General features: G+C 44.6%; 1 protein-coding gene across 2 annotated transcripts in view; it reads right to left on the reverse strand.

The window, feature by feature from the left end:
* HMOX2 (heme oxygenase 2) overlaps positions 1-16,853 on the reverse strand; it is a 31,323-nt gene that overhangs the window by 13,269 nt on the left and 1,201 nt on the right. The window contains exon 2 of one of the 2 annotated variants that reach the window (XM_025216219.1): positions 16,062-16,075. The exons of the other annotated variant lie outside the window; for it this stretch is intronic. The gene's annotated coding sequence lies outside the window, so the exon portion shown is untranslated. The remainder of the gene's footprint in view (positions 1-16,061; positions 16,076-16,853) is intronic. 2 annotated transcript variants of the gene reach the window in all.

Genomic DNA, 16,853 nt, shown 5'->3' on the forward strand with positions numbered 1-16,853 from the left:
ACTAGCAACAAAACTGAAAGAGATTTGGGGGTCATGACTGATCACAAGATGAAGATGAGCCACCAATGCGACGCCACAACCAGTAAAGCAGATAAAACTCTGGCTTGCATCTAACGATGTACCTCAAGCAAGGCCTTGGCAGCCCTGCTGCTTGCTGCTGACTAGCAGGAAGACAAAAACAGCGCCAAGTTCAAAACCAAACTAAGACCTCCCAAGTCCTTTTCCATAGGGCTAACATCCAGTCCAGTGTCCCCCATTTTGTATTTGTGTTTTTGATTATTCTTCCTGAGGTGTAGCACCTTGCACTTGTCCCCACTGAACTTCATCCTGTTAGCTCTAGCCCAGTGGTTTTCAAAAACTTTTTTCATTTGCAGACCCTTTTGGAAATGCTGAATGGAGGTGCAGACCACTCTGAATTGTAAGTGTGGATACTCACACACTTTTGATTGATCAAAGTCATCTTTTGTGGACCCCTTAGACATAGCCTGCAGATCTCAGGGGTCCATGGAACCCAGAAAGTCATTGCTGTAGCCCAACTTTCCAATCTGTTGAGATCCTTCTGAATTGTGCTTGCATCCTCCACCATGTTCAATCTTTCCAGTTTCATGTTGTTAGCAAACTTGCTCAAGAAGCTTTCTATGCCAGCAGCCAAATCATTACTAAACCTGACATGCAGGGCATGGATTGCAGCTCTGCCCTGGGACCTGGCCACACACTGTCACTGGCCTGTGATCCTGGTCCCGCGCCCGCCCATCTGTCCCATTCCTGGACACTGCTCCCCACTCAACCACAGCCCTATGCCATCTGTCCAGCTCAGCACACGCTGCCCTCAGGGGTCCTGGCCAGTTTCCATGGAGACCTTGCCCACCTGTGCCATCTGGCACCCCAAGTGGGGTGCAGGGCAGATGGGCCAAGGTGCCCAAGCAGTGGGGCTGGGTCCAGTGGCAGCAGGAGCTGCTGCCCGGGCTGCCAGGAAGCAGAATCCAGCCCCACCCCCACCTCATTGTGCACCCAGGGGCAGAGGGAGCTGTTGCATCCACCACAGTCTGAGCTGCCTCCTGCTCCGGACAGGGCCAAGAGACCCACTACAGGGCAGATAAAATTCATTGGTGGGCTGCATTTGACCCCCAGGCTGCATTTTGCCCACTCCTAGGCTAAATGGTCCGTAGTTCCCCAGGTCTTCCTTCCTTTTTTTTTTTTTTTTTTTAAACAAGGAACACCACACATTGGCTTTTTGTCCATTTCTCTAGTACCGGGCTCTTCTACCATGACTTTTTGGAGCCCTTAACAACGATCTTCATGATCTCTGCTGTCAGTTCCTTCAGGACCCTAGAATGAAGCCCACCTGGCCTGCTGACTTGAAATCATTCAAACCCAACAAAAGCTCTCTGACCATCCCTTTTGTTATCTCCTCTCTCAGCTCACCCCCTTCCTTATCCAGATAATCCCTATTAGCAGGGACCCACAAAAATCATGATTTTGTGGGAACTGTGAAATCCACCATTGCCTGCAAAAGTGGGTAATGTCCACAAAATCCGTGAAAAAAGACCTTACTGAAAATAAAATGCTGACTCCCTAGAGGGAGCCAGTAGTCCTCGCGGTGCTGTGGCCCAACTGCACAGCCCGCCAGGCGGGGAAGGCGGTGCTGCCGGCACACAGGGAGACCAAAATGGCTGCTGCCCCCTGCCCCATCCTGCTGATTGGCCGAGAAGGCTGCTAGTCTTGTGACCCTGACCCTCTTCAACAATCAGCGGTGAGGGGCAGTGCCGCATGAGACAGCCCCCTGCAACCAAACAGCAGCATGCAGCAGAGCCATATGATGGACAGCCCTTGCAGCCAATCAGCAGCAAAGGCCCCTCCTTTCACCAGGGTCCCTCAGCCAATAACAGGTGGTGGTGGAGGAAGTGGGGGAGCCACAATCAGCCCACAAAAGAGGCAGCCAGCTCCATGATCTCGAAATTGGCTGGCTGCCTCCTTGAGTTGGGAAGACCCCTACCTATTAGGTGTCTGGCTGCAGCTTAATTTTTTTAATGAAGATTGAGGCAAAGTAGCTGTTGAGTCGCTTTGGTTTCTTCGAATCTTCGGTTAGGACCACGGCAGACAAAATATGGCCTGCGGGCCAGATCCAGCCTGCCAAGGGATTCCATCCAGCCCACGACAAGTAGGGATGTACATATCTTTAAAAAAATTATCCATTTACCCATCTCTAATTATATCATTTAAATCATTAACTGATAACACAGCAGCTCAGACATGGCTGCTGCTGCTGGGAGATATTCCCTGGGCCCTTTGATGGAGCAGGGAGGGGAGAACAGTGGGGTGTCAAGCCCAGCCAGACAACACAGCTCAGGCAAAGCCCCGTGCTGAACAGGAGAGAGCACCTGTGCACAAACAGCTAATTGCTTAACTGATTAGGCTGCCCACCATTTTCTTCTTTAGCCTCATACGCTATGGGTACTATTCCCACCTTACCCCTCCCCCTCCCTCCCACTGCCACCATCTCCACTGCCGCCACCAGACCTGGCCTCACTGCCCAGGCACCTGGGCCCATTTGCCCTGTACCCACTGCTGGGGGCACCAGACAGAGTGTGCAGGCAAGGTCTCCATGGAGTGGATGACATAGGGCAGGACAGGCAGACAGGGTCAGGACTGGGACTGCGGGGTGGTGACAGCACTGGGCTGGATCCTGGGGCAGAGCTGCAATCCACTCCCCACATGTCCTAGCAGCAGGCACCAGTTCTTCAGGTGAGGACATACAGGGAATGTATTGTGGCTCTGCCCCAGGCCCCAGCCCTGCGCTGTCACTGTCCCATGATCCCGGCCCCAGCCCTGTCCGCCACCCTGCTCCTGGACGCTGCTCCCAACTCACCCATCCACCCACCTGCAGCCCCATGCCATCTGCCCAGCTAAGTGTGCCCAGCCCACAGGGGTCCCAGTCTGGTCTCCATGGAGACCCCACCCACCCACCTGCTCCATCCAGTGCCCCCAGGGCCAGATAGGATGAATTGCTCCCTCCCACTCCCTTGTGCTGGACCAGGTCAGCATCTCCCTTTCCCATAACAGCTCATCAGAACTCTTTAAGTGGCCCTCCAGCCAAAATAATTGCCCACCCCTGGGTTAGGTGCTCCCCCTGGCTTGTTAACAGAGGACCTGCAATTTCCCAGGTCCTTCTTTCCTGGCCAACATACTTACAAAACCTCTTCTTGTTCTCTACCTCCTTTGCCAGGTGCAGCTCATTCTTTACCTTTATCTTCCTGATTTTGTCCTTACAGGTTTTGATATTTCCTGGTATGCATCCTTGGTGTCCTGCCCATTCTTCCATTGCCTGTATGCTTTCCTTTTGCATTTGATGCACCTGCACTTCAGAAGTTCCTTGTGCAGCTACACTAGTCTCTTACCAGTCTTCTTGTGTTTCCATCATGTTGGGACAGTTTCTTGTTAGGCTTCCAGTACTGTGCCCCTTAGAAGCTCCCAGGCCTCCTGGGCACTTTTATCCTTCAATCTATTCTCCACGATGCCATGCCTACTAGCTCCTTGAGTTGGATGAAACCTGCTTTTTGAAATGTAGCATCCTAATTTTGCTGACCTCATGCTTTCCCCATCTCAGGATCTGGAATTCTAGCATATTGTGATCACTTCCTCCCAAGTTATACACCATCTTTACATCCTCCACCAGTTCTTCCCTGTTGGTCAGGACAAGATCCAAGATAGATAATCCACTAGTTGTATCCTCCACTTTCTGGAAGAGAAAGTTGTCTTTCACACAATTTAGGTTTGACATTTTATATTTGGCCACAATGTTCTTCTAGCAGATGTCCAGAAAATCCAAGTCTCCCATCAGTACCATCTCATAGCTTTTGTATAGATTTATCATCTTCTTGAAGAGTAGCTCATCTACCTCCTCTTCCTGATTTGGTGGCCTATCATAAATCCCCACCATTATAATTTGTGCTGTGTCTTTCTCCTTTCATCGTCACCCAGATGTATTCTGCTTTGCCATCTTCTTCCTCCTGAACCAGGGAACAAGTGTATGCACCTTTGACACAAAAGACAACACCACCACCTTTCATCCCAACTCTGTCCTTCTTAAAACAGAGAACGACCCTTGATGTTCACATTCCAGTCAAAAGACCTGTCCCACTAGGTCTCAGTGATGCTGATCAGATTGTAGTTCTTTTCACAGACTGCAGCTTCCAACTCATCTTGTTTATTCCCCAGGCTTCTCACATGTATACATGCATCAGATACATTTTGCATTTTGACCTCCTCACTTCCTTTTTGTGCCACTTGTTGCAGTCCTGTAACACGAGCCCTTTTCCAGAGGTGAGTTGCTTCAAGTCCTTTGCCATCTGGACTGCATGCTCTGCTGCTGAGGGTTTTGATCACCATCCCTTGTGAAACCTAGTTTAAAGCCCTCCTTCTTGCTTGGCCAGGTGATGCTCACAGATGCGTGACTCTATTCTTATCAAGAGATGGGGTCCATCTGATAGTAGTCCTCCTCCCAAGAACAACTGCCTGTTGTAGAAGAAGCCAGAGCCTTTATGTTGAAACCACCTTCTCAGCCACGCATTCGTTTTCAGAATATGATGGTCTCTGCCTGGACCCCTGCCTTCCACAGGAAGGATCAATGTGAACACCACTTGTGCTCCAAGCTCCTTGATCTTCCTGATGCCCATGCAGTTATAGCTACTCTTCCAGTTACCTACTGCTGGTTTCTTAACCCTCTTTTTCAGCTTCCCATAACTGTCTGACCTCCCAGCAACCTTATTAAAAAAATTACTGAATTTTGTGCAGGCTCAAGGTCTCAGCTGGAGTGCTCTGAAGAATGGAGTTATATTTATATATACAGTGTACAGCACAAGCAGCAGGGCAAAGCCTGCCTTGCCCAGTATGCCTCATCCAAACCTGGTAGTCCCTGCACTCAGGGGATTATTCAATTTGTGACCCATGCTCTTGGCCCTGTCTAACATTACCAACTTTAACCCAAAGAGCAATGATTGTGCTGGTAATCAGCCTAGTTAGAATTAGGCTGAGACCCAATCAGGCTACGTAATGGATTTTAGCTTCATGCAGCAAGACTGAAACCAAGTCTGGCAGCGAGATGCTAGTGATTTAGGAGTTCAGAGCCCTGTACCCCTATTATGATTCACCCCAAGGGCAGGCAATGTCCCTCCCAGTCTTCAGCCTTCCTAAAAAATGGTCGCAAAGTCTACTTTGCGGCTTTTCTGTTGGAAAGGATAATGCCAGTGAAAGTGGCAAGGGGACAAAGGTTTGTAAGCTTTATTTCCACACCCATGCCTTTACCTTTGTACTTTGTTCGATCAGGTCACCAATTCCCAACAGATACCAGCTCAGCAAACAGTACATGACCTCTGAGGGCTGCACAGACATTTAATCAAGCTCTATACACCATAAAACAAGTGCACCTCTTTTTACAAGGGAGAAGTGAAGCTAAAGTTAAGTGACTTGCCCAAGTCCATCTAGAAAGCCTGCAATTAGTAGACTAGAGTCTACTCCAATTGCATATAGAAGAAGTGCATGATTGCCTTCACACTGCCCCTTTAGTTCCCGCCAGAAGGCCAAGATCATAGCCACTATTTGAGTTCAGTTTGCTCTAGTGCTAGTTCCAATATTTTAAAATTCAGATTCTAAAAATAAGAACCCTCCATCCAAATCATCTCAAAGTTCAGGCTTAAGTTCCTTGGGAAAAGCTAGCCTTTCAGAAGACACCTCAGCACACCAGAGCTGGTGCTCACGCAGCTAAGGGAAAAGCAGCTGTGATCTGTCCTAAGAAGGTTGCTCCTGCATTGCTTCCAATTCTTAAAAGAAGCAGAGCCAAAAAAGGCAAGAAATTTCCTCAGGGAAAAGCAAAAGCAAATGCAACAATAGGTAAGGGAAAGGACAAACTAAAATGTGGTTGCATCCTACTGCTACTACCAAACTAATAAATACTCTCTTCTTCATAGGGAACCTAATTGATTAGTGGGAGGTGCATAAGATTACCAGACATTGACTCATCACCTCTTTGCCATAGTTATGAAATTGGTGCAGCATAGAACTGTTAATTACAGGACATGTGAAATGTGCTGAAAATGGTGTTTTAGATCTAAAATTTCCTTTAAAAAAATTAGTAATTCTCCCAAAAAGAATGTGCCTTCTGTGTTTCTTTGCAATTGCTTGCAATTTAGCATTCTCCTAACCCCATTCAGAGATGTGAGGGAGTGCTTTATTTTTCTGTGGGAAATTTTCCATTTCTAAAAATTCATTGTTTCATGAAATTCATTAGTAACAATGAATGTATGCCAATACAATATTAGGCAAGCTTAGCAGTTTCAAAGATGTAATTAATGTTTTTCAGGTGATTATGCCCAGGAAGTGTGTAACAGTACATATATGTTTTATTGATTTGTAAACAGGAGGGCAAATACACTCACATAATAAGCCAAACCAAAAATCAAGTTATGAACTCACCTAATTGGCCGCGCAGTTCAAATAAAATCCAAAGCATTGCATATCATGCATAGTTCTTTGGGTGTGCTAAAATTAGTGTGTCAATAGTTTTTCTTAAATTTAAACAAACAATGTCATGGAAGCACATGCTATTGTGTATCGTCTTTACATTGTTACAAGTATTCCAATAAAAATAATTTCTTTCCACATGAAACTTTGAATTTGTTTGAATATAACATTTAAAACAACATTAAGTGTGCTGTATTTAATTTTTTTCCTAATCAAATATTTCAGTTCAAATACTTGTGGCTGTTGAGACATAAAATTAACACAGGATATATTTAGTAAACAAAACTAAAAAAAGTAAGTCAAATAAACATGCTAAATCAGATCACACCCTATTTAGGGCATTAGAAAATTTTCTGGGAAATTTTCCAATTCAAAATTTTCCAGAAAACCCACATCTCTGACCCCATTTCATAATTTCTCTCTAAAAAGGACACTAATCCCTCTGATTTAAATCATACTTAGACATGAGTACTAGAGAAAAGCACTTCAATAAAGAAGTGCTGACTTTTCAAAGGATAATTGTGATAAATTTAAGAGAGATTAAAAATGCCTCCATAGTTTTCATCGTAGTCTCAGGGCTAGCACAGCTGAGGCTTTCACTGGTCCAAATTTTGAGTTTATTCATGAAGCAGAGAAATTTGAAAATAAGGAGTTAAAATAATCTGATAATCTCACACAGATTGATTTAGACAGTGGCTACTGAATGAAAGGCATAGACTAAGGTTAGCTTCTCAGAATGATTCAACCTATATTTAAGAGCTCTATGTCCTACATAAGCAAAAATAACAAGGTCAATTAGCTTCAGAAAAAAACAAGAGATGGTGTAACTCCACTCCACTCTGCTTAGAAATTCTAGTCCCAAAGATCTGGCAAGGTCTTACCTATTCTCCTGTGACCTCTGTAGACAGTAGCCAGCTACTTATGCATCTGCTTCCCTTTCCTTTTGTGTGTCCTTGTGACAAGGTATTTAATAGAGCTCAGAAATGTGTTAGAATCTGACAAGCCATTAGTATTTCTGCTATGGCCTCAAACCTGCAATCTCTGAGCTATCAACCCTATGCCTTTGCACCTGCACCACCCCAGCCCCCAGGCCCTAAACAGAGGCAGAGACTGAGGAACTGGAGTGCAAGGCATAGGAGGAGGAAGTTGGTGAGGTGACTGCCTGATCAAGAAACCAAGGGCACTGACAACTATAAACAAGTAACAGACAGTGGCCTCAAGAATGAATTCTCTGGCAAAATGAAATCTAAAATTCTAAGCTTCAAGAATACATTCTTCTCCCAAAATAACAATCCATCCAAAACTGCAGCCAATTATCCCAGTACAGCCAAGAATCATGCATTGTTTACACTATCAATTCACAATGGCATCATCGTGGCAAATATTCTGGTTTCATTGTTACAAAAAGGGTCTTCAAGTCAGGGACTTCTTGGCGTTTCCTCTGACACTGTATGGCCTTGGATTGTTGCTTAGATTCTGTACCCATCTTCCCATCCATTGGGGGAAGACTTGTAGGAAGGGAGGTCTACAAGCCTTCTAGGTGAGGGAAATGGAGTAGGAGGAATTAAGTGATTAGAGCTAAATTCTTAAAGCTCAGGACTCATCTACACATAGAACTATTCCTCCAATAACAACATGTGTGGGCACACTTATTCCAAAGTAGAGTGCCTCAATCCTACTTAAATTTAGTCTACTTTATGGAGTAAATTAATCTGGATTTAAAAAGTTTTTTAAAAGGGGGGGGGGGAAGAAAGAAGCAGATTTACATTCCAGGCACATGCATAAGCATATCTCCAGGAAGATCTGGAAAACAAAATTGCTTAAAGTTTTAGCTTTTTCACAGACAAGGGCAAAAAGCCCTAGTCAAATGGCAAAAAGCCCCTAGAGAGGATGAGCTGTTGATATTAAACAGATCTTCAGTTTTCCCATACAAGCTTACCTTGATACTTCACACTGAACTAAAGTCTACTTTTCACACATCTTCATTCAGATCACACTTCACAAAATACCACAGAGAAGAGAAAAGATTTAAAGGAAAAAAATCAACACATAATATTCAGTCTTTCCTTAGAACAAGGCAAACAACTGGGAGGCTTTTGAGACTACAAGGGTCTGAACCCTGTCAAAGCACTGTTTCAGCATAATCACATACTGTGTCATCAGTTACAGTTAACTTTACTTCATAATTCAGATTATATTTAGTATTAAATTAGTTAATACTTTGGACATAAAAGATGTCCTCTACAGCAAGATTTTAAGCAGGGGGGCATATTGGGCATCTATACACATGCTTTTTTCCTGTGATGCACCAGAGACCCACCACTTCAGAGCAGACTCAATTAATCAAGTCTGCTCTACACGCAAGCTGAGGCACACTGCGCTGTGCCATGTGCAGTTGTCTAAGCGGCGAAATGCTCATCAGCGCACAGAAACTGGTGGCAGCGCACTTCTGAACTAAAACACCTCCAAAGTGTTTTAGTTCAAAAGTGCGCCACCAACATTTTCTCAGTGCTGGGCACTTTTCAATGTGTAAAAATGCCCATTAAGACTGAACAATTACACCTCTCTGAACAAGAAGAACACGTCTCTGCAGGTAAGAAAGTCCATCAGTTTGATCTGTCATTTTCAAGGTACAATTTGATCAGGAGGAAGTTTGCTCTGTGACAAAAGAAAACGTGCATTATGAGAACATTCATCCTTATTTTGTGAGAACATTCATCCTTATTTTGTACTGGCTGGAACTGGCCACTGTAGGAGACAGGAAGCCTATCTATTTTTTATCTAAAGTCATGAGAATTTTAGATAAAAAGTCATGAGAAGTTAGCACTTCCAAACCCAAGTTAGACAGAGAACAGTTTGGGGACTTATCCTGTTCTTTTGTGCGCGCGCGCGCACACACACACACACACACACACACACACTCTCTCTCTCTCTCTCCCCCCTCCGCAGAGGTGGGCAAAACGTGGCCCGTGGGCCAGATGCGGCCTGCCAGGCTATTCTATCTGGCCCACAGGGCCCCGAAAAATTTTAGAAAATTTATATTTACCTGCCCCTAGCTGCTTGTCATGCAGCCCTCAATGGCTTGCCAAAACTCAGTAAGTGGCCCTCCACCCAACATAACTGCCTGCCCCTGACTGACAGAAGGTACCAGGAAGTGAAGAGGCAACTTCAATTTGGGGCCGACAATGCGAGGTCATGGCTGGCAGGGCTAACCGGACCTTGTCGTGCATCCACCGGTGCATCTCGAGTAGAGCCAGGGAGGGGATCCTCCCCCTCTATGCGACGCTGGTCAGGCCGCAGCTGGAGTATTGTGTCCAGTTCTGTGCGCCCCATTTCAGGAGGGATGTGGACAACATGGAGAGGGTCCAGAGGAGGGCCACCCGCATGGTCCGGGGACAACAGGGCAGACCCTACAGTGAGAGACTGCGGGACTTGAACCTATTCAGCCTCCACAAGAGAAGGCTGAGGGGGGACCTGGTGACCGTCTATAAACTCACTAGGGGGAACCAGAAGGGTTTGGGGGAGACGCTGTTTCCCCTAGCCCCCGCTGGCATAACAAGGAGTAATGGGCACAAGTTGATGGAGAGGAGGCACAGATTGGACATCCGAAAAAACTACTTCACAGTTAGGGCGGCTAGGAGCTGGAACCAACTTCCAAGGGAGGTGGTGCTGGCCCCTACCCTGGGGATCTTTAAGAAGAGGCTGGATACTTACCTGGCTGGACTCATTTGAGTCCCGTTTTTGTTTTTAGGGTGAGTGGGTTTTTTTTTTTTTTTTTTGGGTTGTTCTCCCGCCCTGGCGGGGGGTCGGGCTAGAAGATCTATTAGGTCCCTTCCGACCCTGAAACTATGAAACTATGAAACTGTACTATTTCAGTGTCCAGCCCTCTAACTCTGGTCTTTTCATACATAGAATGCCAAGTTAAATCCATTATTGCCTTTACAATGGGAAGCTTCTATCGAGCCAGATGTGTCCAGCAGATGCCAAGCAGGGCAGTAACAGACAGTACAACTGAGGTGTATAAAGCACTTGGAGGGTGACAAGTCTCCAATGTACACGGCTGTGACAAATGTATTATTCACCACTTCACAATGGAAACATGGGGGGGGGGGGGGGGGGGGGGGGGGGAGGACATATCAGGGCGAGGGGGGGGGTGGGGGGGGGGGGGGCAGGAAGGGTAATGGCATTTAAGAACCTCATCTTCAAAATTCTTCAGAGGACTCAACTCGGATAGTAAACTGAGGGCCTCAAAACAATACCCTCGCATGAGGAACTGTCAACACCTCACAGTTTAGAAAAGACCCTAGAATACTAGAAATCAATAGTCCCCAACCTTTGCTAGTCCACAGGCAACAGTACTGAGCAAGTAACACATTGTGGGCAACAGCATACGCCCTATTCTTTCTTTTACTTTTTTAGAGTTCTGTGCCTGTAAATAGAATCAAAGGGTCCACAGGTAACATGCTACCTGTGAGCCATACATCAGAGACACTACTGCCATAAAAACCTTTATCCTAAAGAACCTCAGGATTCTTTCACAAACAAATATATCCAGAAATAACTTCTTCCACCAGTGAAGTACAGCCACCCCTGAAGTAGAGCACACAACCGTATTGCACAGCAGCTTGGGACATGTGGAATTCTATCCAGTGAAAACTGAAGGGAAAATTTAGGAAGGTGCAAATACAGTCACTGCTTGGGCAGTAATTTGGCCAGAACACTGGCATTAATATACCTATCCCTCTTGCAAAAAAGTATCTATAGTCTTTGCCAACTGGAGTCTGGACTTCTATTTTACCTGAAACTCAGACCTGCCAGCACACAATGCCTTACAGCATAATCTTTTAGTACTTCTTTGGACAAATGGCAAAAGAAAGCACTAGCAAATACTTATCAACATCAATTCCTAGAACACACAGATATGCTGTATTACAGCTTCCAAATATTAAGTGGAAACCTGAATAGTGTACAAGATGTGCCAGTCACAGTGCAGACAGAGGTAAGCTACAGGCAGCACAGGAGAGGGTCTTGCATGATGCTTGAAAAGGACTTTGTGGACAAACATACATTTATAGTGGCTTCAAAAGGGGAGGGGGAACTGCTGCTCAGAAGCAAACAGCAGCTATTATTCTACAACTGTTGTGTTTGAATGATCCTGTAATGATACAAGCAAGCTAAATTGGCCCAACTTTGTCCACAGATGAAGCCGGGTTAGCTGGAGCAGTTTTACTACACTTGTATTGCACTAAACTCATGTATTTTCCTTCTTCCCCCATGAAACAGCTACAAATGTATGCTTGTCTATACCCTAAAGTAGAGAGGAGGCTAGGTCTGGCAAAGGTGCAAGCAGATGATAAGTGTTTGCAGAGGCTGATGGGAAATGACCACAAAGGACCATGAGAGGAGAACAATTTTCTTTGCATAGAGGTGAAAAGATAGCATTTATATGCATCCTGGGTAAGTGCATAATTCACCAAATGGCATTAACACTGCCAAATCCAACTTGTCTATTAGTTACATTGCAACAAATCGACTACTGCATATTAGTTAAATGCATAAACCACTTAAGTATATAGCATCTTTCAGAACCATGGCTCACTTTGCAAATAATTGTACTCTGGTAACTACATAAGATAATTGCATCCGCCTACTTTGTTCACAGTTGTATTTCCTTTAATTCCACCAGAAAGAGTGAAGGAGAAGGAATTCTCAAAAGGAAGGCTGCTATTTTCAAAGCTTCTAATGACAGGAAGATAGATAGTTTGGGGGCTGCTAACACCCTAGCACTGACAGCACCATGACAGCACAGAGTGTTTACATTTTTTGGCTATGTGCCTGATCAATGTAGATGCATAGTCTTTTTTTTGGTCCTGAGGCTATGTGCTTGAGAGCACAATGTATATGAGTAATAGTAAGTCTACAGCATCCTAAACTAAATTAGCCCAAGTCGCTCAGGAAAGCTAGTGAAATAAGCATCTAGCTGGACAGGGGCCAGTTAACTATGATCAGTGTATGAGATTACCTATCTGAATAGAGGTTATGGTTACAGGATCTGTAGAAAATGATTGGCTCTATTTTCTCTAGATGTAAGACAAGGACAGAAATTCTTTGATGAAAAAAAAAAGTGTTGAAAGGAGAGAAAACAAAAAACAAAACACGAATGTTAGAAAACTTTCCCTAGTAAAACCATGAGGGATCAGTCACTCAAGTATGGCAGCTAGAATCTTGCTATATCATCTTCATTATCAACATTATTAATTATTATGTACTTGTCTAATAATAATCTCCCACAAAAATGTTCAAATGCAAGGAAGTAAGAGACCCTATGACACTTTAATCATAAGCAGTGCAGATCATTCTGTAATTGGTTCAAGTGAATCCTTTGGTTTGATTAAAAACCAAAACACTGAAGCCCACTGAGGAATCTAAACTCTCAGACATAACTAGTTTTAGCCATTTACATTAGAAAAGTAGCTGATATTGCTGCTAGATCACAAAGTTTGTCAACAGAACTCACCACTGTTCAAGCAGTCCTTGCCAATAATAATGCACTGAAATATTAGAAATTTGACAAGACCTATCACTAGCTGCTGTACTAATCAGTCTCATTACAGCAACACCACTGTTGCTCGGTCTCAAGCAATTTCCAGAAATAAGGCAGGTATAAGAAAGTCAGGCACTGTTTGTACCTTGTTAATGGATTACCATGGTTAGAAAACTAAATACATATCTAGTGCACTGTTGCCTCTGACCCAAATGGTTCAGTTTCACAGTGAACACATTCCTCTTTCCTATTTACAGAGAAAGATAAAAAACAAATGAGTCATCATGTGACCAGTCAGAAAGCTGGTAGTGCCTCTAGTGTCTAAGCAGTTCTTCTCACACCAATACACCACTAAATCAGGCCAATTTAATTACTCCTTCCAACAGCTCTCGGAAATAAGCAAGTATTCTAATGGTCTAAAAGGAACAAACAGGTTAGTGATTTGCCAAAGGCCATACAGCAAATGTGTCAGAGCAGGAACTGAAATACAGGATTACAGTTTTGAGCCTCTGGTAACTTTGGCCAATCCCACAGAGGACCAAAACTCAGATCTAACCCCACTGTTCGAAAGCATACGAGCAAAGAGGAGCATGGAAGAAATATGCTCCTGGGCACTTGTGTTGCTAAACAGATTCTGACAAGTGGGGGATGTTTTATTTTTTAGGCGCAACAATTTCAAACCTAAACTTCTTTATTCTTTGTATGACATCAGACTTAGATGTCACCAGCAGGTGAATCAGTGAGAGCAAGTTCAACTCCAACAGCAGTGGGTATAGTTCTTGTCATCCATTTGCATCACCACAAGAGGACAAAGGCCCTCAGTGGTGTTATTGGTATTTATTTCTACCTGATAGCTGCATCTTAGTCATTCTCAGAATTTGCTTCAATTAGCTGCAAATCTCAGCCAAGTCGCTGAAGAAAAAAGAAAGTACACTCGGGTCTCTCTTTATGTGAATTCGTTTTGTGCAAATTCACTTATATGCGACAACCTTATTTATACCAGAAATTTGCTTTGTGAGAAAAATCCAATCTTATGCGAAGTCAGCTGGCAATGAGCAGTTGCAGCCTGCAGAGCTGGAAGGAAGCAGAAGGAGGGAGGGGAGACAGGGGGCGCCATGTGCATGTAAAAAAAAAAAAAAAAAAAAAAAATGTATCCGCCTACTTTGGACACTGGAAGTACATGCACATGGCCCCTAGTCTTGAGGGCAGCTCCAGCAGGTAAGTGGGGAAGAGGGGGATTGAGGCCCTTGTAGGGAGTGAGCTGGGCAGGCCTGAGGTTGCTGTCCAGCTTGGGGCTGCTTGCAGCATGGGGCAAGCACCTTCTCCACACAGCCCCATTGTGGCAGAAGGCAGCAAGCGGCTGGATGCTTTGCGTGGCTCTGTGCCGCTCCACCCGGCTCTGTGCTGCTGCTGCTCCGCCCCATGCCACAGGGCCCCCCAAAGTGCGGGCCCGGGGCACTCGCTCCGATTCCCACCTCCCTGGGGATGGCCCTGGTGATTACTGTTTGAATTTGCTATGTTTTGGGGGAGCAGTAGAGTGAGGCTGGTACATATCCCTATTAATTATATGTAATAATGGATTCGCTTTATGCAAGGTATTTTTGGAATGCAACCCTCGCGTAAAGAGAGACCCAAGTGTACCAACTGGAGCTGACAAAGGTATTGTTTCTTATTTTTTACTTTTAGTCCATGCTATTTTATCGTCTTCCATCATGAAGGAAGTGAAGGGGTCAGTAATTCAGTAGATGAGGACTTGGCTTCTGCTCTTCCTTCACTTTGAGTTCACTTCCATGGACTAAGTCCACCTTTACACCCTCCCACCCCCTCGTCCAAAGCCTTGATAATCTTAGCTAGAAGACAGCACAGGAAATCACCCTATTTTCCCCAAAGAGAAATCACTGCAACAACTTTTACCCCACAACATTTAGAAATTCCTAATAATCTTCTCCCATGGAACACACTTCCTTACTTGTCAGTTCTGCAATTTGAAGCTCTGCCACGCAGAGATGAGGGGCAGAAAATTTTCCAGTGCTTTATTTTTCCATGGAAAATTTTCCATTTCTAAAAATTCATTGTTTCATAAAATTCATTAGTAACAATGAATGGATGCCAATACAATATTAGGCAAGCGTAGCAGTTTCAAAGATGCAATTAATGTTTTTCAGGTGATTATCCCCAGGAAGTGAGAGAGAGTACATACATGTTTAATTGATTTGTAAACACGAGGGTAAATACACTCACATAAGAAGCCAAACCAAAAATCAAGGTATGAATTCACCTAATCAGCTGTGCAGGTCAAATCAAAACCACAGCACAGCATATCATGCACAGTTCTTTGGGTGTGCTCAAATTAGTGTGTCAACAGTTTTCAGTGCCTTTTTTCCTTAAATTTAAACAAACAATGTCAAGGAAGCACATGCTATTATGTATTGTCTTTACATTGTTGCTAGTATTGCAATAAAAATAATTTCTTTCCACATGAAGCTTTGAATTTGTTTGAATATAACATTTAAACCATATTAAGTGCGCTATATTCAATTCTTTATTAAGTGTGTTGTATTAAATTTTTTTCCTAATCAAATATTTCAGTTTAAATACTTGTGGCTATTGGGACATAAAATTAAAATGGGGTACTTTTTTAGTTTTGTTTACTAAATACACGTCAAATAAACATGCTAAATCAGATCACTCTCTATTTAGGGCATTGGAAATATTCCAATTCAAAATTTTCTGGAAAACCCACATCTCTGTTGCCATGTAGCAAGAAACCTTATATGCATTCAAATCCATTTTATGCTGCAGTACACAAGTTAACACTGAACTGGACCCAGTGATAAGTGTCAGTTCTCAACAAGGAAAGGGCAATAAAAGTTCCAATACAATATGCACTAAGAACAGTTGACAAAAATGGGCTCTCACTCGTAGTGTAGCCACAGGTTGGCTGTCTTTTAACTTATTCATGCTAATACAAGAGCTTTGTATGGACAGCAGTACTCACAGTCATTATAACAGCTACAATCAAGCACCCACACAATAAGAAGAGGCCCAAATTTCAGTGGCAGGTAAAAAAAAAAAAAAAAAAAAGTTAGACTTCTGATTTCACCAGCAGGCCAACTGGAGTTCTTTAAACAATAACGACCAATGAGTAGGCCATGCATGACCACCAGTGAGCCTGGCCAACTCATGTTTGGAATAAAAAATGGGGAAACAGGGCCCCTCTACACATGCAGGTACAGACACAACTGGATCTAATGCAGGATCCACCCCATAGTGCCTCCTGCCATTTGCATCGCACATTAGATCCAATCGCACCTTATTGCTGGTATAGGGACAACTGGATCCTGGGCTCCTCCAACATCAGTACAAAGCAGGCTTCCATGGCTGGGAGCCCGCTTTGCTGATGGGGCTCCCAGCTGCAGGGACCCCACACAGCTGGGACAGAGTCCTAGGTCTGATGGGGCTCTCAGTACAGTTGCATGTGGGGTGCAGCTAGGACTAAGAGCCCCGTCAGCTGCAGCCCTGGTGCCCCACAGCTGGGGGGGTCACAATGGCGGGGAGATCGCGGGAGCTACAGTCTCCCAGCTGCTACCTGGAGCACCCCGCACCCCCGCAGCTCGGGGACCACGTTGGCTGCACCGTGCTGTGCTGCGCGGGCTGCCCGGCAGATGGGAGCTGGCAGCAGGCAGGGCCTGCGCCGAAGCTGGAGAGAAACCAGCTATAAAGTCATTACACATGTTCGAGCAATCACAGCGAAGGCGCAGAGGAGCCGGCCGGCCGGCCGGACACGGCC

The sequence above is a fragment of the Alligator sinensis genome, unplaced genomic scaffold, assembly GCF_000455745.1.
Source record: "Alligator sinensis unplaced genomic scaffold, ASM45574v1 scaffold1416_1, whole genome shotgun sequence".
NCBI lineage: Eukaryota > Metazoa > Chordata > Crocodylia > Alligatoridae > Alligator > Alligator sinensis.